We start from the raw sequence: 24,531 nt of genomic DNA, 5'->3' as shown, positions 1-24,531 counted from the left end.
CCGGTGACTCCAGCAGGAGTGGTGATGCTGGCTCAGGTACTGGGGATGCAGGCTCAGGTGGTGGGGATGCTGGCTCATGTACTGGGGATGGTGGCAGTGGCAACGCTCTCTGGCCAGAACTTGTGCTGGCCGTAGCTGAACTGGATTGACGGTGTGCCCCCTCTCCCGTGCCATCTGGAGTCCTGCGCGATGTTACGTCTGTGGACAGAAATGCAACATCAGCTCAGTGTATCTGAAGGCATGCATTGCAAGCATGACAATAAATTGTGCTAAGACTCTCACATTGTCCTCTGTGTGCTTTAGGCTAATGTCTGTACCATGCATCATTGTTCTGTGCTATTCTGTTCATGGTGGGGGATCCCTGACTACATCTCCCATAATGCATTGCCTGTCTGCAGTAACACATGGACTGGAGTGGGATACTCATTTCACATTGGGGGATGTGGGATAGGGGTAGGGGGGGCTACATTGCTGTGCATTCCTCTTACCTTGTTGGGTGGCGGCTCTGGCAGAGCTGTCGGCATCCCCAAGGCCCACGACACTCTCAGGCTCGATTGTCGACTGCACCAGCTCCTCCAGTTCAGTGAGGGCAGGTGCCCTGTTAGTTCCACCTCCTGTCCGGCTGGCCTCCTTCTGGATGTCCCCCATCTTCCTCTTAGTCACGATGCGCAGGTCGTACCATCGTTTTTTTAGAACGTCTATGTCCCTGTGGGTCACTCCCACGGCATTTACCTGCGCCTGGATTGCCAGCCAAATGGTGCGCTTCTCACACTCTGCCACTTGCAGGGATTGCCTCCCAAATAGCTTCTGGTGCTGCCTCACCACCTCCTCCACTAGCACCTGGAGTTCCTTGGGGCTAAATTTCACCTTGCGCCTCCTTTCCCCTCCTGTCCTCTGGCTGGACATGGTGTAGTTTGGTCTCAAGATTCAGCCACTGGCTCCCTGCCTCTCCTCTGCACTTCAAGCCTCTCCTGAGTCAGTTGATTGTGTGCACCTGCCTGGGTGTGGCCACTTCCTACTTGGGTGGGGTTTGGTTGCACAGGATTGGCTGTTTCAAACAGTCATGTGATATTTTTTCCGAATCGGTACTTTCCGATTCGGAATTTACCGATTCGGTAAATACCACCTCGGAATATACCGATTCGGTAAATACCACCGCGGTATTTACCGATTCGGTAATTACCAAATCGGAAAATACCGAATGTTACCGAATCGGTAAATTTTACCGACTTGTTACCTACATATAACTTACCGATTCTTAAATACCGATTCGGTACTGTTCGGTATTTAAGAATCGGTAAATATTTTTTACCTACATGAGGCCCATAGTAACTAAGAGAGTCATGTAATGCAACGTTAGGTGAAAATCACCTTAATTGCACAGGACAAAGCATTGCATTGCAATCGATGACATCATTGACCATCAATCTCGAACAATACAATGGTTCTGGATTCTAAATGCAATTTAGCTTTACAGCTATGTTCAATTAAGAGGTGTTGTGGGAATAACTACTCTTTAACGCAATTGTCTTAATGCAAGGGAAAATAGTTACTAACACAGATACATGGCTATTTTATAAACCACTTTCCTTTTAAATAGTACTTGCCTGCTGACATGATAGGAACATTGCACATGTCTCTTTTTTTATATTATGATAAATTATGTGTTTGTAGGAAGAGGAGACTTTAGAGCAACACAACACAAAACGAAGCAGGGAAGCCACATTATTTGTACCACAAACTACCCTGGTTTAATTGTTTCCCTAGTGCATACCCCAAGCATGAAACGTACTGGTAAATTACAGTACGATGAACCAAAAGGTTCAAAAAACAAAAGTTGTTTTGCCCAACTGTATTACTTTTGTAGACCATATATTGAATGTGAACTATGTTATTTTTTTTTTTTTTTTTTTTTTTTTAAACCGTTTATTACAGAATCCAAAAAATATACAAAGATGGGCCTACAACCTTCAGGCCGGCCGCTAGCAAGCAGAAGGAGCATGTGATACAGACAATAGCACGCATGCCGCGGCAGAGGGAAAGTCACAGGAGTTGGAAGAAGCGTTGGCAGCCACACCATCCGGACCCCACATAACGGTTTCTTTTTAATATAAATAACAACAAAAAACAAATCCACAAGTCAACCCACAATCGGAAACAGCAGCATGTGCTCCCCGAGGAGGGGGACCCCACTAGTCCATAGGAGTATCGAGGGGGGGAAAAGGTCAGGACGGGGACTAAGTAGACTCATTGCCCAGAACCGGGAAGACAAACTGGCTAAGGAGACGGGGCCGGTGACGGATCGGGCAATAACGGCGGGGTACAGATTCCCCCACGGTAGGCGTTCCAGGGGCCCCATACTTTCACCCATGTCCCAGGCTTACCTCTCGCAACATACACCACCTTTTCCCGAAACATGCACCAATCCATGTTATCCTTCCACGCCGAGACAGTCGGCGACCTCTGGGAACCCCACAGTTGAGCAATGTCACGTTTGGCCACCATATATCCCAGAGTCACCCACCACGTCTGCGGCACCGAGTAGTCGGTTGGCTCCCACACATTCAGAAGACATCTCCTCGCCTCGGGCAGCAGCGGCACACGCGTAACTACCCGCAAAACCTCATGCACACCACGCCAGAATCGCGCCACATCCGGGCATTCCCACAAAATATGGAGAAAGGTCCCCAAAGAGCCACACCCACGCTTACACAACCCGTCCACAGCATAGCCCATACGCATCAGCCTCGGCCCCGTAACATAGACCCTATGGAGTATCTTGAGCTGGACGAAGCGAAGGCGGGCCGGTATGGCCACCTCTTTCGGGAAGGCCACCGCAGACACCCAGTCCTCGTCATCCAGCTCCAGTCCATCGGCAACCCATGCCTCACGAAGGCTAGTCAGCAGTCCCGAACGGTCATTGATAAGTTTTTTATAAATTAATGAAATCGTGCCGTCCGGTACATGCCCATCCAGCACTCTATCTTCCAGCGGGGAGTACTCCGGGATGGAGGCGACGTCCGGAAAGACGGAGCACAACGCATGACGAATCTGCAGATATCGAAAATACTCCCTGTCCTGCAGCTGGAATTCTGTCTGCAGCACATCGAACGTCTTGAATCCCCCCCTCGTCCAGAGATCGCCCACCCTGCTGATGCCTATCATGTCCCACTTCTCCAAGCCCTTCGAGGTCCACAGGGAGTCCAGCCGCTCAGATGCGTATAGTGGCGTCGCCCGGGTCAAGCGGTCCCTCCACCCCATCGCCACGTTAGCCGCGTGCCACACTCGTACCATGACCCGCGTGGGGCCCTTCAGACGTGTGTCGAGCGAGCTAGAGTAAAGCGCCCGATTATAATCACCACCCGGCAGTAACATCTTATCCATTTCAAAGGCAGGGTTTAGAGTGGGCCCGTACAGGCCGTGATTGATCGCAGCCAGCTGGGAGGCCCAATAATATCGCTTGATATCCGGGAAGGCGACCCCCCCGTCGTACCACGGGAGCGTCAGCTTCGCCAGGGCGATACGCGGTCTACCCTCCCAAAACAGTCGGCGCTGCAGACTCTCCACCTCGCGAAAGTAGCGCGCCGGGACGACGTCCATTGTGTTCTGTAAAGCGTACAGGAAATGTGGCAGCGACATCATCTTAAACAATGCCGCCCGGCCGAGCGGCGAGAGTGGCAAGCGCCTCCAACGCGCGACGTCCTCCTTCAGGCGCTGGAGGGGGGGAAGCAAATTCTGACTATATCGGGCCTCCGCGTCCAGGGTAATGAAGACACCCAGGTACCTAAATCCCCGCGGGGCGATCTGGATAGGACAACCCCGCGGAAGGATAGGATCCTCCCCAGAGAGAACATACACACACGATTTAGCCCAGTTGATGACAAGGCCGGAGTTGAGGCCAAATGAGCGCAATACATCAACCAGTACTATCAGTGATTTACGTGGGGAAGCCAGGTACAGAAGAATATCATCAGCGTATAGAGATACGCGGTCCTCATACTCAGGGGTCCAACGGAGACCACGGATAGAAGGATGCCACCGCAGCCACTCCGCCAGGGGCTCCAAGGCAAGCGCGAAAAGGAGCGGTGATAACGGGCAGCCCTGCCGCGTGCCCCTGCCCAGCTCGAACGGAGCCGACACTCTACCGTTCACAACCACCTGTGCCAGCGGTCCCGAGTACAACAATTTTACCCAACCGATGAATCCTGGGCCAAACCCAAACTTCGCGAGTGTCGCCCAAATATATGGCCACTCAAGTGTGTCAAACGCCATAGTGGCGTCCAAGGACGCCAAAATGGCCGGCTCCCGTATGAACGGGACACGTGCGAGCACCCCATGCAAGCGCCGCAGGTTAAGCGCAGTGTTGCGATGAGGGATAAAGCCGGACTGATCCTGGTGAATCAAGTCGCACACCACGCCAACCAGCCGAGTAGCCAACACCTTGGCGAGAATTTTGGGCTCCCCATTCAACAGCGAGATAGGCCTATAGGATGTGACCCGGTCCCGCGGCCTCCCCTCCTTATGAATAACCACAATAGTAGCCAGACGCTGGTCTAGCGGGAGGGAACCCGCCGAGTGGGCCGCGAGGAACATAGCACGGAGATGCGGCGCCAGCGTATCCGGTCGCAGCTTGTACAACTCGATGGGAAGACCATTAGGACCCATGGCCTTGCCGGAAGCGACCGAACGTATGGCGAGGGCAATTTCCTCAGATGTTGGGGCGGCGTCCAACGACACTCTGTCCTCCTCCGAAAGGGAAGGCAGCGCGATATCTCTGAGCAGGGCATGGGAATCCTCTTCCGAGCGGGAGGACACCGGGGAATACACCCCACGGAAATATTCTGCAAAGCAGTCAACAATTTCTTCCGGTTCAGTGACACACACACCATCCTGTTTCTCAATCGTTGGGACAACTCGACTCGCTCTCTCCTTTTTGTCCAGCCACGCAATCAATTTACCAGCCTTATCACCCACATCATACAGTCTCCCCTGTTGCTCTCTACTGAGGCCCCTGGCCGCCTCCGTGACGAGGGCCTTATAGGCCGCTTGCTTGAGTCGGAGAACATGTAATTTGTCATCCGTCACCCCACATTCTAGATCACCCTCCAACTCCGTTATCTCAGTTTCAATACGGGTCACCTCCTCCCGCTCGCGCCTCCGGGAATGGGAACTAAGGGACAGGGCCTCCCCCCGGAGTACCGTCTTGAACGCCTCCCACAGAGAGACCGCCGATGACACAGACCCCACATTGTCGTCAAAGTATCGCTTAAGGGATTTAACCAACTCTGCGCGAATGGTGGGGTCACGCAGGTACCAAGGATTAATCGGGACCACCCTACCCTCTCCCCTCGGGAGAATATCAAAGTGCAACAAGAGCGGGGAGTGGTCCGAAATACCCCGCGCCAAATGGCACACCTCCCCTATCCTCCCGGCATGCGCCGCCGGCACCAGGACATAATCCAGCCTTGAGAGACTACCATGGGCCCCAGAATGAAAGGTGTACTGTAGCTGCGTGGGATGTTTCAAACGCCAACAATCCACCAGCCCCAAGGTATCCAAGAGGCCAGACAACCACGCTTGGGCACGGGGGAGATCCCTAGGGGGGTGACGATCCTCCGTTCCGGAAACCACAGCGTTAAAATCCCCCCCAACCACTAGAATCCCCTCCGGAAGGCCAAGGAGGAGGCGTCCCACATCCGCAAAGGTGGTCGTCTGCAACCCTGGCGGGACATAGACCGACACAAAAACAACCACTCTGCCCTCCATTCTACCCACCAGAACCGTGTAACGTCCCCTGTCATCATGGAGCACCTCATCAATTTCCAACGGGAGCGAGTTCTTGACCATGATGCCCACACCCCTTGAACCAGACGTGAAGCCCGAATGGGCCACAAGGCGGTAGCCCCGTCGATTCATAGCACGAAAGGAGTTGCCAATGAGGTGTGTCTCCTGCAGAAAAACTTTATCGGGTGAAATTCGTTTCAGGAACTGCAGGACCACACCTCGTTTTATCCTGTCCCCCAGTCCATTAACATTCCAGGACAAAAGACTCAGTCCCCTACCCCCCATCATAAACGAAAGCAATCACTCGTCCCCCAGAGAGCACTTTAGAAATAGCACACCGATACTTTTGCCTTGTGGTGTAAACGAACAACACCCCACCCCAACCCAACCGGCACCAACAAAACTCCCCCCTCCCTGCACCCCTGCATGAGCCCAGACAGCCCCCCCAACTTGCAGTGTGCCTGTCGGCCCTATATAATGAAACTAGCTAGACCCCCTAGAGGAGGAAAGAGTACCCCTTCTAGACCCCGCACCACCTCCAAAGGAGGGAAAAACGAATACAGAAGAACGAAAAACCCTAAGCTTGGCCGAAAGTGGCATCATATCCGTCCAGAGTGAGGCCCAGTATCAACACCTCAGTCCCGGTCCAGTGGGCCGTCTCCTCCCGCCGCCCCCCCCCCACCATCCCGATCACGACCCCCAGACAGAGTATCCAGCCAGTCCCCGGCCACTTCAGGACGATCAAAAAAGTGCGTGCGACCATCCACCTCTATCCGCAGCCTGGCCGGGAAGAGCATGGCGTATTTTAAGTTCATGTCCCGAAGCCGCCGCTTGATGCCCAGGAAACTCAGTCTCTGCTTCTGGACCGCTTGGGTGAAGTCAGGATAAAAGTTCACCTCCATGTTCTCCAGCTTAATCGGCCCTTGCAGTCTGGAGGCTTGCAGAATCGCGTCTCTGTCCCGAAAGTTAAAAATACGGGCAATGAGAGGCCGCGGAGGGGCTCCGACCTTCGGCTTTCCCCCGGGAACTCTATGAGCCCTCTCCACGGCAAAGAATTTACTCAGTCCCCGAAGCTGGAGATGGGTAGTGATCAGGTCCTCCACAAAGAGATCCGCCGCCGTCTCCTCCCGTCCCTCGGGTACTCCGATGATGCGGATGTTATTCCTCCGGGCCCGACTCTCGGAGTCCTCCAGGCGCCGATCCATGAGCGCACTCGCCTGACGAAGTCGGTGCACCTCCGTTTGGAGGGCCGCCACCTCAGTCGTGAGGCCCGACGCGGTGTGGGCCAAAGAATCGACCCGGTCGTTGGTCTTGGAGAGATCAGCCCTCACCAGGTTGACATCAACTAGGACCGCGTCGATTTTATGGGCTAAGGTGTCAAACCGCTGGCCCACCGAGGCCTTCATCTCAGCAATGGCGCCCATGACGTCTTGCAGAGTCAGCTCTGTGGGCAAATCCGGGGCATCCGGGGGGCACTCAGGGGACTTGTGCGGTCCACCGGGAGATCCTTTCGGGAGGGTGTAGCGGTCCATGATGTTGGCCTGATGTGCGGCGCCACGCCGGGTCGACTTGGCCTTTAACCGATCACCATCTTGTTTCGTGGCCATCGTCGCGGGTCTCACACCCTCACCAGCCACGCAGTAAAAGGCAAGCAATCAAGGCCACGGGCTCCGGGGGGTCACCCCAGGACGGCGGAGCGGGCCACAGCAGGCAGGCAGGCTGGGTCAGCCAGCGAGGCCACCCCAACACAAAGAGCGCCGCGATCCCACTTGCAAAGACGGCAAGGGGGCGCGAAAGTGAAAGTGAAAGTGCGGGGTACGCGACTCGCCAGGCCCAGCCCGCCGTTGTTGTTCACTTTGCCACCGGGTCGCCCCCAAACACGAGTCCGGGGTCAGGAGCGAAGCAGGCCGCAAACTTCAATCGGTGCTCACTCCGGCACCCGAGGTCCGATTCGAAAACGGGAAACGGGTACCACCTCGGCTCAGGCTCACCGACACAGTCCCCTCAACCGATGCAGGATGAAGACAGGATAAACGTATGAGGTCGCGGAGGTCCTCGGGAGCCTCGCACCTACGCGGCCATCTTGGTTGCGCGCTAGGCTCCTCCCCCCGTGAACTATGTTATTGACTTGTATCTATGTATGTGTTTATTTATGTGGTAGTGTTATAGTGTAAATCTAGCCAAAAGGCAGTTGAGTGCTGTACAGGGTCAAAGGCAAGCATAAGGACAAGTGATGGGAGAGGTAGCTGGTGTGTAGACTGGTAATGCTCTGTGATGTGCTGTTCTTAAGTTATTCCTTAGCATTAATACATTTATTATCATTACTTGTAAGGCATTATTACTTTAATGAATCATATCATTTTCCATGTGTTAACATTCTGCAATATCTTGTTTACAAATATTTACTAATGTTTATTTTTTATCTCTTTTTTTAAGTTAAACTGGAATAATATATTTCACTGCTGAATTTAGAGGTTTATTGGCCCAGGTCACAGTGAGAGCTGCAGAAAGTAAACAGTGCAAATCCGTGTACTGTTTACCTTCTGTTCTTGGCACTGCCTTTACCATCAATGAGGCGAGGGGTCGCAAATGTAGTGCCAGGGGGCGCACTAAGGAAGCCAAGGGTCACAGATGCCACCCCCGGCGACCCCCAAATGACGTCCATGACGAGACAGTGCCATTTAGCTTTGCACTCACACAGGGTTTCTTCAGTGTGTAAAGGTTGATTTTGTGTTGCGTGTGCGCATGCGTAAATCTTTAGGAAGCCTGGGCCTAAATGCTTGGTGGTCTCAGTGTTTTTGAAGGTAGTCCAATTGAATCTGGTCATTGGGTCCTTTCTTCCTTAGAAACGCAGGTGTTAATCAGAATTTCTGTACAGAAATCGCAACTTTATGTTCACCCAAAACATGCATTTCCGTGAAAAATAAAAAAAACAGGCTTTTATATGTGAAAATTAGGCGTTACATAAGCACACACATAAATTTAATTTCAACAAAACAGCTTCTGGAAACCATTTTTTCTGTGGGTAGTAGGAAAAAAGCGGATGCCTCAATGAGCAGATGTCTCTGATGGTTTTTTAATGTTTTGTTTAATAACGCCAACATAAAAAATATTCTTCCAGCTTCAGAAGGATATTTTCAATGGCAATTTAATTAGAAAGTAAGTTGATGAAGATGCAGCCCACGAATCTGCAAGACTTCAGTACCTGAAATAAATCCCAAAACAATAATACAATTTAAAACAGATCAGTGTTTTTTTTACAAATACCAATGCCATCATTTTTGAAGGAAATATGAGTGATGATACATTAATGACACAGAAATCGACCAAATAATTCAGAAAGTGTATTTATGGATGCAATCAAGTTCTTTCAAAGAAGATGAAAACAGAGGGGGATATTCTCAAGAACGTGTGATAACTATCGCAAAATTTGCTTGACGCAACTTTCCACATCGCAGTCTATTGCGGGAAAATAACGCCAAGTAACGTTGTATTCTCAACCCGGTGGCACCATACGATAGTCTCACCATAACGTGCAAAATGACCGCATTAAAACTAATGCGATGCCGAAAAAACGCAAAACACGAACGCGAAAAAAGTTGAGATGTGGCCAATCACATTACAAAAATCAGCGATAACCAGCGACAGGCCTGCAATTCCCACACGTCATGCGGGAAAATGCAATATAAAAACACCGAAAAACACAAACAAAATAATTCAAACTGCGTTGCACCATGGAGGAAGCTGGAGCAAGTACAGAGGACGACCAGAATCCCACAAGCCCCCAGGAGGACCTGCCTGGGACCTCAGGTTCACAGAAGGGCAAGGAGAAGACGAGGAAGATGAGGTTCAGTCCGCAGGAAAACAGGATCATCATCACAGAGGTGATACAACACCACCAACAACTGTTCGGCACCTACAACGTGCCATTGCAAATAAAAATACAATATGGCATGCCATCCTGGACAAGGTGAATGCAGTCGGAGTGAGGAGGAGGACAATTGGAGAGGTCAAGAGGAGCTGGAATGATGCGAAGTGCAAAACCAAGAAGAAACTCGCTGACAACCATCAGGCAGCAATGCAGACTGGAGGTGGCAGTCCAGCGGAACACCAGGAGCTGGATGAGATGGAGGAAATACTGTCCACTGTCATCAGTGGGGAGATGGTGGCAGGAGTTGGGGGTCCGGACACTGCTTGACATGACCTGACACAACAGCACCAGGGTGAGTACCGAACAGGGACTGGGGGACGGGGTGGAGATGGGCACAAAGGCACACATGCATAATTAAGTAGAGCACACTGCACACCCACAATGACTCTGGAGCATGTCCCTGATCCCCTTGGCACACTGCAGCACACATACAAACAGCAAGTAGGCCCCGTACACTATGGGCATAAAGGTCCCCCCCACAGCACCAATCTCACAACCAACCCATGCACACATGTGAAAACCAGGTAAGCGGCGTGTCTGTGAGCCACACTGACAATGCAATAGACACTGCATGACGAATAGCATGGCTGCAGTCCAATTATCATGATATGCTGCACGCCACAACACAGAGGTTGCTGAGTGTGGAACACATCCGGAAAGGAGCAGGTCACACCCTGATACATCCACGTGCACACACAACCCCTGACGGCAACAACACTTCTGCAGATAAATCATGCCCAAGAGCCAAAATCAGCCAAGTCTGCAACATCTCAGCACTGTAGAAGCACAGAAGTCAAAAGCACAATACCTCAGAGGGTTAAGGGGCAGAAAAATCACAGCTGCAGGGGTGACTCATCCACAATGCAGCACACACACATAGCAACAAAGAGCACATCAACATTGATGACAATGTGGTACGAAGTGCAACACTTTCACTACAGAACAGAGGACAAATCTTGTTCCGCCTGTGCATAGGAACTGGTCAATCACATCTAGCAAAGCAGGAAACTGTGAGATGAGAGTGTACGTGTACAACATCACATCCCTGATGTAGTCCAAATGTCCACTGTCCAGCATGAAATAGTCAGCTCCTCCCAAACAGTCACAATGTACATTGTCATGCAGTGTGTATGTAAACATGTATAATGCGTCAACATACATGTAACACACTGTCAACCAGCTTCTCCCCTTTACATTGCAGAGGGACAATCAACACCTCCTGCAGAGCAGACCAGACATCTCTTCAGTGATGATGAAGAAGACCCCCTGGACATTTGCCCCGACACCCTCCAATGGCTCGTGGACAGTCTCCGTACCCCACCCCCAGGAGCAGTGCAGGCCAGCTGCATCAAGGTGACCCCACCCCCTGCACAGACTACACAGCAGAAGCACCCACTACCACAGCTGGCTCCCAGCACCTCACCCAAGAACACATGGCATTCCAAGGCCAGGTGTTAGACTGCCAGAAGGAGATGGCTGAACATGTGTGGGTGGGGTTCAACAACATGGCAGCCAAACAGGATGACATAAGTGGGTGTCTGAGTGACATCAGGAACCACTTACACTCAGTAATGGATACACACAGTTCGCTCCATGATGTCCAACAATTCATGCCCGACACTGCTGGAGTCATACCTCTGAGAGGAGAACAACTGTCTACTCAGAGTGGCCTCAGCGATGTCAGCCGAGAGTTGGCACAGATGATGAGGATAATGGAGAACATGGAGCATATGCATGCAGAAAGAATGGCTGCCATCGATGCACACCAGCGAAAAGTTGTTGGTATCTTCCATGCCCTGCAGATCCTCATCATGGCATTGCTGCCACTGAGGCAGTCGCATATGAATGCTGCTGGTACTTCCACACAAACATCTCCGGCCCCTTATGTGTCAGTGGCACACAGGACGAGGATGCGGGTGCTTCCACCTGTGTAGTAAGAAGGAGACAGTCGCAATCCTCTCCGCCATATACCCTGTTTCATCTTGGTGCTGCCCTCTGCATCATACCCTGTAACAACACCTCCACTGTCTCCCAAAACACTCCGCGACACTCACCTTGGACCTCAACTTGAACTGCCATATTCTGTTTGCTCAACAATGACACAGCAATCACACTGCGGACTGTCCTTGTAAAAACCCCTAATGTAAGCTCCAAAACGAAGCACAAGGAATTAAGTTCTATGGGCGCTTCAGTCTTGAATAGATTTCAATGGTTGAGTTTGTGGCATGCCCGCATTTCCAAGATGGCCGCGCAGACGCTGGGGTCGGCGGTCTAGTTGCTAACAGATCTAGAGGTTGACAATGTGACGCGCGCACGCCTGAGGTAGTACGCACTTCACCAAGACTTTTCCTCAGAGAAGACGTGTTCGAGAGAGTTCCCAGTTCTGAAGAGAATACCCTGTCAAGAAGTTTTCCAGAGTGACACAAGAGAGTTGTGTCAATACTTACAGAAGAGAACAGGAAAAGCCGCAGAGTCTGTAGAGGCAACTTACTGAGAGAGTTCGGAGTTTTTCCTCGTCGCTCCAGGAGACAAGATACGACTTCTACAGCACCTGAAGAGAAGACAGTAGAAAGCTAAGTGAATTACTGACAGTTTATTTAAGGTCACATTAAAATGATAAGTAGTGTTGGGTAACGCAATAAGTAAAGACTTACCAGAGACAGCAGAGATCTGCATACCGAGTCCTGAAAAGAAAAGAAGTATATTGTAGTTGATACTGAAGAGGTTACTAAGGGAAAAACAAAAAATATAAAAGACAATAAGAACAGTCAACTAGGGAAGTAAGGAAAAACACTTACCAGAGCTATACAGATCGCAGTAACCATAGGAGAGGAAGCAACTGGAGAAGTTAAAGCACAAAAGACTCATCTAGAAGACAACAGTTATTAGTATAGCTAGAAGCAAGAAAAGAAAGAAGAGAAACCACAAGAAGAAAGATTTATGGTAGGTCAAAAGAGAAAGAGTTAAAAGATATTAAGACTACAAGATAAATAGGTTTAATAAAGACGAATATATGTTTTACAGATAATTAGTGACATCAATAACCAGAAAGAAGAAAAGGCAGAGTTGAACAAGAAGAGAGGCACAGAGTTCAGGATACTGGGTAGGTAGAAAACACCATTAGAGAAGAGAATAAAAGAGATAGAATAGAGTAGAGGAGGAATAATAATAATAATGTTGTGTGCTTAGTTACCTCAGGAATCTTCAGTAGCAGAGTGATAGCTGAAGAAGAATTCCAGATAGGAAAACCAGAAGGTCCAGAACCAGTCTCTTCTCTCGTTTGTTATTTTATCCAATTTCCCCCTTCCCCCTTGCTGATCAGTTAGAGCCAAAGACATTTCTTGGGGCTGAGTGATTAGTAGTGGGAGTCGGGAAGCTAGCAGCTTCTGTTCCTGTGCAAGACAACAACAACCAGCGGGAAGCTGAAGGTGAGCCCTGACAGAGTGAAGTGCCTACGTATTAATCTTGCACCCGAACAGAAAAGAAAATGGTTGAGGGAATAAATTTACAGACCTTAGGGTCAGTCCTAGAGGCGATACAAAAGGAATTGGTAGGAGTTAAGGAAGAGAATCAAAGTCTAAGGCAGGAGGTCATGAATTCTAGGAAAGAGACGGCAGAATTAGCACAGAGGATGAGACAACCGTATTCAACTGGAAGGGAGGGTCCCACCACTTCAATGGAAGACACAAATAAGCTAACAACGCAAGTAATACATTCTTTGTCGCCAGTAATACCGTTGGCAGCGCCAGAGAGATTTAGTGGGGACCCACAAAAAGCGCAGGTGTTTATTACACAATGTTCACTTCATTTCTTGTGTCGCCCTTCTATCTTTCCTGATGCGCAGTCGAAAGTAGCCTATTGTCATATTTAAGTGGAGATGCAGCAGCATGGTCGATGCCGATAGTGTCAAGAGATGATCCATTATTGCAGAATTTTGATGAGTTCAAGAAAGAATTTTTGAGAATCTTTGACCGAAGACGGATCTCTCATGCAGTAGATAATGAGCTCTTGGAATTGAAGCAGGGAAATAGAGACTTAGTGGCTTATCTAGCTCAATTCAACAAACTTGTAATGGAAACAGATTGGCCGGAGAACAAGAGGACAGCAATATTTTATCGAGGTCTGCGAGATGAATTGAAAGATGGCTTGGCTCAAATACCAAATCGTCCTACTGAAATTTCTGCCCTGATAGACCTAGTGCTAGAACTGGATTTCCGGCAGGGAGAGAGAAGAGGAGAGAGAAGACGAGAGTACAGAAGTACGGTTCCGCGATTCGACCGAGCTAAGGCTGAAACAGGAAGAAGTACAGAAGGAACCTCAGGATCTGAACCTATGCAAATAGGAACGATTCGAGGACCGCTCACAAAGGAGGAGAAGGAGAAAAGACGAGCCAACAACTTATGTATGTATTGTGGATCTAGTGGACATTTTGTGCGAAATTGTCCAAAAAAGCCAAAGGGTTCATTTAAGCCGAAGGAAAACTCACAGCACCACCTGTAGAAGAAGTTGTGCAGGTGGATGCGAATCAGAAATCAACTCCTCAGGAACATCGGCTGGCGAATACATTACAGTCGTATTCGCCTCATTTGATTTTATCTTTGACAATCCGTTTTCGTGAAAAAATAATGAAAGGAGTGACTGTGATGGTGGACTCAGGAGCCACAGGTAATTTCTGCGATCAGAAATTCGCGACTAAGATTGGGCTGCAAGCAATTGCCAAGGCTGAAAGTGAACCAGTTCGAGCAATCGATGGTACCAATCTATCCTCAGGGCCAATCACGAGTCACACAGAGTTGATAGAGCTGATTCAAGAAGATGGGCATAGAGAAGCTATGCACTTTAACTTAATTGATGCCCCCCAATTTCAACTTATATTGTGGCTTCCTTGGCTCACTGAGCACAATCCTTCAATCAATTGGAGCAACAGAACAATTGAAATGAACTCGGCATATTGTAGAGAGAACTGTTTTGGGGCCCACGAGGCAACGAGTAAACAGAACCCGGCTCATGCCTTATGTTCAGCGGAAGTCTCTGTGTGCGTAATAAATACGCAAACAATTCCACAAGAATATAAAGATTTCGAGGACGTTTTCAACGAACAGGAAGCCGAGCAACTGCCGCCTCATCGTGTTTACGACTGCAAAATAGACTTGGAGCCAGGGGCAAATTTGCCTTGCAGTCGAGTGTACGCCTTGACGGAACAAGAGAATCATCACCTAAAGGAGTATATCGACAAGTATCTGGCCAATGGATTTATACGTCCATCCCAATCGCCGGTGTCCTCGCCACTATTTTTTGTGCCTAAGAAGGAGCAGGGCGAGTTGAGAACGAGCATTGATTATAGAGCCATAAATCGGATAACAAAGAAGAACAGGTATCCTCTTCCCCTTATCTCCGTCTTGTTGGACCAGATCAAAGGAGCACAGATGTTCACGAAGTTGGATTTAAGGGGAGCTTATCACCTTATTCGAGTTAGAGAGGGAGACGAGTGGAAGACAGCCTTCAGAACACGCTTGGGGCTATTTGAATACCAGGTGATGCCCTATCGGTTGTGTAATGCGCCTGCAGCGTTCCAACACTTCATAAATGATGTGCTCAGTGAATTCATTGATCAATACGTAATTGTGTATATTGACGATATACTAATCTACTCAACGAATACGCAGGAGCATCAAACACAGGTTCGAGGAGTTTTGCAGAAACTACGAGAGAACAAACTATTTGTCAAGTTCGAGAAATGTGCTTTTGGAGTTCCACAAGTAGAGTTCTTGGGCTTTGTAATCTCGCCAGCAGGCATTCATATGGACAAACGAAAAATTCAGGCCGTACAAGAATGGAAGTCGCCCACTTGTGTGAAAGAAGTCCAAGCGTTTATTGGGTTCGCAAATTTCTATCGGAGATTTATTGGAGAATTTTCTCGACGAATACTACCTTTGACGCGACTACTGAAGAAGGGAACACGATTCGAATGGTCGGAGGAAGCAGAGCAAGCCTTTAAAGATTTGAAGATAGAGTTCACCACTGCGCCTATCCTCCTTCATGCCGATCCGATGGAGCCCTTTTACGTCGAGACAGATGCTTCGGACCTTGCGATTGGTGGAGTTCTATCTCAAAGGAATAAGGAAACGGGCCAGTTACACCCGGTGGCTTATCGGTCCAGGAAGTTGACACCAGCAGAAATCAATTATACGATTACGGAAAAAGAGTTGGTGGCGATAAAAGACGCCTTCAAGGAGTGAAGACATTATCTAATGGGGGCCCACCACGTGGTAACAGTCTACACGCACCATCGGAACTTAAAATTCCTGAAGTCAGCCAGAACCTTGACACCTCGCCAACTCCGTTGGTCTCTGTATTTTGCCGATTACGATTTTGTGATAACCTATCGGCCGGGGGCACAGAATGGAAAGGTGGATGCTTTGTCTAGGTTGGGAACCGGAGAAGAAAAAAGTCCACTAAGCGCTCAAGTGATCATACCAGATACCAAGATTATAGGCGCCACTGATATATTGAACTTTAAGGAAAAGGTAATCCAGGCTCTAACCCCAGAAGAAATGCAGAGATGGGCGCAACTAGAACCTGGAAGAGAAGTTCGCGATGAATTACCATTTAAGGAAGGTGCATTGTATTTGCCGACTACAGCATTGCAGAAGCAAGCCTTGCAGGAATGCCATGGTCATCTGTTGGCTGGCCACAAGGGAGAGTTCAAGACAGCCGATCTAATTAAAAGAAAATATTGGTGGCCACAGATGAGTAAAGACATTGAACAATATGTAAAGACTTGTGAGATATGCGCTCAGGGAAAATCAGAACGGCACGCTCCACAAGGGCTGTTGCAACCCCTTCCCATTCCTTCTCATCCTTGGCATACAATCACCCTAGACTTAATTACAGACTTACCATCCTGTCAAGGGACAAATACCATACTAGTAATAGTAGATGCATACACAAAAATGACACACTTCTTGGCCTTAAAGGGAATCCCTACAGCAAAACAGTTAGCAAGACACTTTAGTACACAGATTGTCAGATTACATGGAATACCCAAGATCGTAATATCAGACCGGGGAACCCAATTTGTTTCACATTTCTGGAAGGCTTTTATGAAAGGGTTAGGAGTAGAAACTCGTTTTTCCACCAGTTTCCATCCGGAGACGGATGGACAAACGGAAAGGGTGAACCAGGAATTGGAGCAATATTTACGATTGTTCTTGCTGAAACAGGAGGGAGAATGGCCATACTACTTGTGGACAGCAGAATTCGCTCATAATAACGCGAAGAATGTGTCCACTGGATATTCCCCGTTCTACTTAAACTATGGTAGACATCCAAATTCCTCAGTACAAGATGTGGAGCTCACAGTCCCAGCAGCCAAGGATTTGGTAGCTCATTTAAAGTCAGTGCATGAAGAAGCATCAAAGAATCTAGTACAGGCTAAGGAAAAGTATAAGAAATACGCAGATAAGAAAAGAAAGAAACCCCCTCCACTAGAAATAGGAGATAAAGTCTGGTTGAATACAAAAAATTTAAGGCTAAAAGGGAACCGAAAATTTCAGCCACGATTTATCGGCCCTTACCCAATTGCTGAGCAGATCGGTCCAGTGACCTATAAATTGACCTTACCCTCCCAATTCAAAATTCACCCAGTATTTCATGTTTCCCTTTTGAAGAAGGCAGTTTCTGATTTGAGAAAAGAACCAATTCCAAAACCAATTCAGCTAGATACAGGAGTAGAGTTTGAGGTGAAGGAAATTCTGGACTCAAAATTAGTCAGAGGTAAACTGTACTATTTGGTAGATTGGAAAGGCTACGGTCCAGAGGAGCGGTCTTGGGAATCAGATTCAGATGTTCATGCTCCTAGGCTAATAAAACTTTTTTATCAGCGCAATCCAACCAAGCCCAGAGTGGAAGGACCATCCTTGGTGGGGGGTACTGTCAGAACCCCTAATGTAAGCTCCAAAACGAAGCACAAGGAATTAAGTTCTATGGGCGCTTCAGTCTTGAATAGATTTCAATGGTCGAGTTTGTGGCATGCCCGCATTTCCAAGATGGCCGCGCAGACGCTGGGGTCGGCGGTCTAGTTGCTAACAGATCTAGAGGGAGACGATGTGACGCGCACGCGCCTGAGGTAGTGCGCACTTCACCAAGACTTTTCCTCAGAGAAGACGTGTTCGAGAGAGTTCCCAGTTCTGAAGAGAATACCCTGTCAAGAAGTTTTCCAGAGTGACACAAGAGAGTTGTGTCAATACTTACCGAAGAGAACAGGAAAAGCCGCAGAGTCCGTAGAGGCAACTTACTGAGAGAGTTCGGAGTTTTTCCTCGTCGCTCCAGGAGACAAGATACGACTTCTACAGCACCTGAAGAGAAGACAGTAGAAAGCTAAGTGAATTACTGACAGTTTATTTAAGGTCACATTAAAACGATAAGTAGTGTTGGGTGACGCAATAAGTAAAGACTTACCAGAGACAGCAGAGATCTGCATACCGAGTCCTGAAAAGAAAAGAAGTATATTGTAGTTGATACTGAAGAGGTTACTAAGGGAAAAAAAAATATAAAAGACAATAAGAACAGTCAACTAGGGAAGTAAGGAGAAACACTTACCAGAGCTATACAGATCGCAGTAACCATAGGAGAGGAAGCAACTGGAGAAGTTAAAGCACAAAAGACTCATCTAGAAGACAACAGTTATTAGTATAGCTAGAAGCAAGAAAAGAAAGAAGAGAAACCACGAGAAGAAAGATTTATGGTAGGTCAAAAGAGAAAGAGTTAAAAGATATTAAGACTACAAGATAAATAGGTTTAATAAAGACGAATATATGTTTTACAGATAATTAGTGACATCAATAACCAGAAAGAAGAAAAGGCAGAGTTGAACAAGAAGAGAGGCACAGAGTTCAGGATACTGGGTAGGTAGAAAACACCATTAGAGAAGAGAAGAAAAGAGATAGAATAGAGTAGAGGAGGAATAATAATAATAATGTTGTGTGCTTAGTTACCTCAGGAATCTTCAGTAGCAGAGTGATAGCTGAAGAATAATTCCAGATAGGAAAACCAGAAGGTCCAGAACCAGTCTCTTCTCTCGTTTGTTATGTTATCCAATTTCCCCCTTCCCCCTTGCTGATCAGTTAGAGCCAAAGACATTGCTTGGGGCTGAGTGATTAGTAGTGGGAGTCGGGAAGCTAGCAGCTTCTGTTCCTGTGCAAGACAACAGCAACTAGCGGGAAGCTGAAGGTGAGCCCTGACAGTCCTCTACCTCTGCGATGTACTTGTCAACCCCTAAATGACTCTGGTTGGCCCTACCCTGGTCTACAATGTAATGTGGTGTTTGCTTGGCCATGTACTGCTCCAGCTCCGACAACCCCAACGAATGTGATTAAAGAATTCAAATTGACACGGATGGGTCATGTCCATAATCGATCAAGTTTGAAAGTATGGATGAATGTAAGGACATTGATTGAACAAAAAGGTACACCCTGTGAAATGAAAGCAATGCGCATGTGTGACCATGACAAACATAGGCAGTGAGATGACTAGGAATGTGTGCACTAGTTGTGGTCTCAAATCACAGAAACAACACTTGCGCACTTTCACAACTTTGCCCCACGCAATGTTAGGAATAGGGCTGTGTATGTAATGTCTAAGTCGTTGGCAGGCCTAAAGTAGTGTCCCCCATCACATTTGACAACAGAACATCTCTTCCCATACCTACTCACACTCAACTGGGTGGACACAGCCTGTAGTGATGGATCACATTGATACACATAGCAAGAAGTTGGACACCATACTCACATTGCTGAAGACACGTAGGAGCACAGGTCTATCAGCATCTATCCCAACCACAATGTCTGGCTCACAGAGGTGGAGCTGGCAATAAGGACTCACCCCTCAGTGAAATGCTTCCGTAAGTCCCTCACTGTGTACGGACAATGCTCATTGAGGCACACGATTTGTCATTCTAATCAACACTCATCACAATTGAACACTAGTGAAGTTGCGTATACTTAATTTGCATGTGCGTGTCAGTAGGGGCAAGACAAGGGCCACAACATGCAGAACAATGCATCAGACACTAACAGGCAGCACTCGGTCACGGTACAATTCCACGTGATGGCCATTGTGCATGTGCCCGGGATGTTAGGACATTGCGTTGTTGGCTCTCGTATAACCGGCACTCCTCAGGCCTGCAGCAGTTATGTGGATAATATGCCACAGCTCAGAGCAATGAGTCGTATGTGTGTGCAACGTTTGGACGTATGGGTAGTTGTGTACGTAAGGGTCAAGGGCATTACATGCAAGAGTACCTCGAGCCAGGACTGCTGTGTGTGTGGTGTGGATATGTTGCTCTTTCACTTGCACTGTGCATAGTGTGGGAGTTGTCATCATCCGCTATGGTATCCCTCTCAGGGGGTGCCGGCAGCATGCAAGACCAAGGTCGTAGGTGCTGATGTCCTTCCGCATTTTGTATTGGAACAAAGGTGCTTTCATCCCTAATGTTAGTCTGTCAACTACTTGCGTTCCGGAAATGTGATGTGGCTTTCGCGCTGCAAATGAGGCTAGGCCATAGGCTTATGGTGCCCCAATGGTGAAACACACACAACAGTTGGCATGTATGATCCAAGAGCTCGAGCAGTCTAGCGCTCCTTGTACAATCCCTTCGTACGCGGCCGCCCTCTGGGTGCATGCAAAATTGCAACATTGTCAGTTGCGGGCCCTGTGGCGCCGACACTGTGACAGAGACACATGCATCAGTTGGTTTCCTGTCCATCCTAGAAATGAACCATGGCGAGAGCCCAGGGATAATTATTCACACCCCTACGCTGGCCTGGCTTATGCCAACCCAGCCCACTCGGCTTACGTACAAAGGGGGGACGACGTCGCTATGTGTCCCAGTACTTCCCCACTGCCGGAGGTGACATGGCTGCGTCCGCTTGGCATATCATGGGACTCAATCATAAAGGGTTCATGACTTCCGTTGCACAGAGTTGGTGGCACCGGATACACAGCGGCAGGCATGGGCCTACCGCCACGGGACGGTGACATTCGGTGTACTGAGGTAGGGGCACAGTAAGAGCTGAGCCGGTGTGCAGCCTGCGATGATGCGCCATCCTGGCGCTCCGGACTGGTAAGGATATGTGTGAGCCCTGCTGGACCTCAGTGTAGGCCTGAGCCAGGGGGCAGCGCGGGTCTACCGCCACGTGGCATTGCCTCGCAGTTCACAGAGTTAGTGGCACCTAAAGAGCTGGGCGGGTGTGCAGCCTGCGATGATGCCCTTTGCACTGATATGATCTCTGCCATTGTGTAATCAAGATCCAGAATCAGGTGTGTGACCTTGTGGCCCGCGGTGCAGGGCTGCATGATGTGGCGGCTGCCAAGGTGGTGGGACCCGGGCTTGGAGCTTGCACCAGCACATGGTGGGTCCTCTTGGAGACACGCCGGTGGCAGAAGGTGAGCAGTGAGGCCTGGTTGCACAGGGGCGGCCAATCACCACTGGGCGGCAGGAGGGGATGGTGTGCAGCAGACTGTGTGTGCAGGTGCGGGCAGACGCTGATGGCGTGTGCAATGATGTAGACTCTGCCATTCTTGATTCCGAAATCTGTTTCAGATAAGGGACCTGGTGGACTGCGGTGTGTACTGGCACGTGGTTGAAGACACACCGGTGGCAGCAGGTGAACAGTGAGGCCTGGGTCCGCAGTGTCGGTCTCCCTCTCCCCCGTTCGCTGTCTCGCTCTTTCTCTCTCTCTTTCTCGCTCACTTTCTCGCTCTTTCTCTTTCCCGCTGTTTCCTTCTCTCTTTCTCTTTCTCTCGCTCTCTCTTTCTCTCTCTCTTTCATCTTCTCTCTCTCTCTCTCTCTCTCTCTCTCTCACTCTCTCTCTCTCTCTCTCGCCCTCTCTTCCTTTAACTCTATCTTTTCCTTTTATGCTCTCTCTCTTTCTCTCTCTGTCCTTGGATGAGCGCTTGACACGCCTTCTTATCTTTAAATTTTGTCTTTCAGGATGTGACTTACAGATTGTCCAGAGAAGACACGCCATGACTCTTCCACATTGTTGTATTTAGTTTAATTTGAATACATTGTTTTGTTTTGAAATTCAAAGATGAATGACTGATTCTCCTTTTTCTGACCACACATGATTATTGATTGTTGTGATTGTGCGACATCAGGTGAATTGTTTTGTTCAGGATTTCGGACAGTTGATGTGATATCTCCTTGCCCGGGGGTGGGGAGGGGAGGGGTGCCCAGAGGGGGACCGGGGGAAAGGGGGGGGGGGGGGGTCCTGGGCTTGGTTGCGGTGGGTGTAGTGGCCCTCTTGGGGCTCCGAGCTGCATGATCAGTGGCTCCATGGCATCTGTCGTTCTGCAGGTGTGGCTCTGGGCTGGGCTCCCTTTCATGGTGCAGGTCGTTGTCCGACTTAACACCAGGTAAGAGCAGGTGTTAAATCCCTGCTGTTAACGCGCCTTATTGCATGTTTTGTGAACTTATCGCCGATCTGGCTGGTCGTTGAGAATGTTGCGAAGTGGTGTTGTCGTGGATTTTTACACAGGAACGCCTACTCTGCATCTCATTAGCGTTAGTTGCCGGTGTCATCGGTGGTGATGGTTTTTGCGGCTGCTATCGCAGGAAAACTGGTGATATCGGCTGTTAGCACCAGCTTGTGAATGGTGTGATTAATTTATCGCCACTTTGGCAGCGATAAAGTGCCGCTAACTCGCGATAGGTCCTTGAGAATATCCCCCAGAGAGTGTGAGAAAGAGACAGAAAGAACAAGAAAGAGAGCAAGAGAGTGTGTGTGTGTAACAGAGGCAGTTATTTTATTAGTTAAAATATTTCATATTGCAAATATTTTGTAAGAGTGAAATCAATGCTATTCATACCATTTAACATAACATTAATATCAAAGTTTTATAGTATTAGTCTCGCTAAAAACTAAAGGAGAACATTTGGACATGTTTTTGGAATATGAGAACGAATTAAATCGCACCTATTTGTTACATTGTTGGATGACTTTTTAATTAACCTTCCAGCATTTTGATGAAGTCCAAGAAGCTTGAGTCCACTTCCTACACAGTACAAGATGGACTTATTATCCTTTAACCCTCTCACAATACCTTCATGCTCCGTGAGCTCATAGTAATGAAATTCAGTCAGAAATTCCTGGTCCACCTCCTTCTCGGTTATTATGGACGTTATTTCTTTTGCACCCTGGGTTTCGGCTCAGAACATGAGCTTCCCGTCCGTGGCTGGGGGACGCGACTACTGCGACCCCCAGAGGTGAGTGCGCCCTAAACAGCTCTAGTCCCCGCAGGGACGATAGCACACTTTCTATGTGTTCTGAATTATGCAGAACACATAGAAAGAGCAAATCGCCTTTATTGATTGTTTATGTGCAGTAAGATGTCCCTTCCTGCACATAAAAAATTGCTGCTGCAGCACATGCACCCTTCACAACATGGCGGCAGGGTGCCTGCACTGGTGCTAGGCAGCTCTTTTGCGCCAATGGAAACACAGGGGTGTGACTTATTCTTGTGAATAAGGGGCATCCTACATTTAAAAAAATGTCAAAGCGTGGCATTGCCAAATTTGGCGTAGCACAGTGGTCCAACATTGTTTTGTAAACATGTCCCCCAGTCTATACATTGACATCAGTGCCTGACAAGCAATGACCCACATGTTAGAAATGCCAGTAATCTTGTCCAATGGACTTTTCAGGACAGCCACCATGTGTCCTTTGCTGGTCACAACAGGAAATGGCTCAGCGTTGAAGGGAGCATCAGATTTCCATCTTTTAGACTGACAGAAAATCACTTGATCACCTCTAGTAAAAGAAATGTCTTTTGCATGTTGCCACTTGTCTACATAGGCCTTCATTTTCCTTTTATGATCCAAGTCTTTTATATGGGGCTTCTTCGTCAGCACTTGATCTTCTGTTGGACCATTGGAGTAACTTGGTCATCATGGCTCTCCCGAACATCAAGTTGCAGGGCTTTCACCTGTGGTCGAGTGAGGGGGTCAAACGGTAAGCTCAAAGTGTAGAGGCCAAGACAGTTTTAAGGTTGAACTTTTCAATACAGCAGTTCGAACAGCTTTCTTAAGAGTACTCATGAAACGTTCAACAAGGTAATTGGCCTGTGGTCAAAGAGAGGTGCTCTTCTGATTCTTCACATTAAGATGACTGAGAAAGTCTCTGAATTCTCGACTGTTGAAAGGTGAGCCATTGTAAGACTGTAAGATCACAGGAACACCCCACCCAAAGATGCTGTCTAATCTCTCGATGCCTCTTTCTTGAGTGTTAGATGTGAGATCTTCTATCAATGGAAAATGGGAGTATTCATCAATAGTCATCATCAAGTGATGTCCATTGTCAAGAGGACCACAGAGGTCAACTGCAATTATTTCCCATACATGTTTTGGCAACTCTGACATGTTTAAGGTGTGTTGAGTGGTTTTCGGTGAAAGGCAGTTACAGAGATGACAGGCCTCCAATTCTCTTTCAACTCTCTCATCGAGATGAGGTAACCAGACTCAATTTCGGAGTGCTCGTTTTGTGACAAAGATTGCACAATGTCCTTCATAAGCCCCTTCAAGTATCTGGTGTCGCAGACTCTCTGGAATAGCAATTCTTGAATCTCTCAGGATAATGCTTTCATGAGTAATGAACAGTTTATCTTTGACATTTTTAAAGTATTAGTACTCGATGCCAATGGTAAGAGGTCGAGTGTGCTGGTTCCAAGACTGATGCACAATAATGTCTATTAGCTTTAACATGGCACTATCTTGACTCGTGGCAGTGGCAATCTGTTTCAGCGAAGTGGAATCTGGA

The sequence above is a fragment of the Triturus cristatus genome, chromosome 6, assembly GCF_964204655.1.
Source record: "Triturus cristatus chromosome 6, aTriCri1.1, whole genome shotgun sequence".
NCBI classification, from domain to species: Eukaryota; Metazoa; Chordata; class Amphibia; order Caudata; family Salamandridae; genus Triturus; species Triturus cristatus.
Note: the sequence above shows the minus strand (reverse complement) of the source record.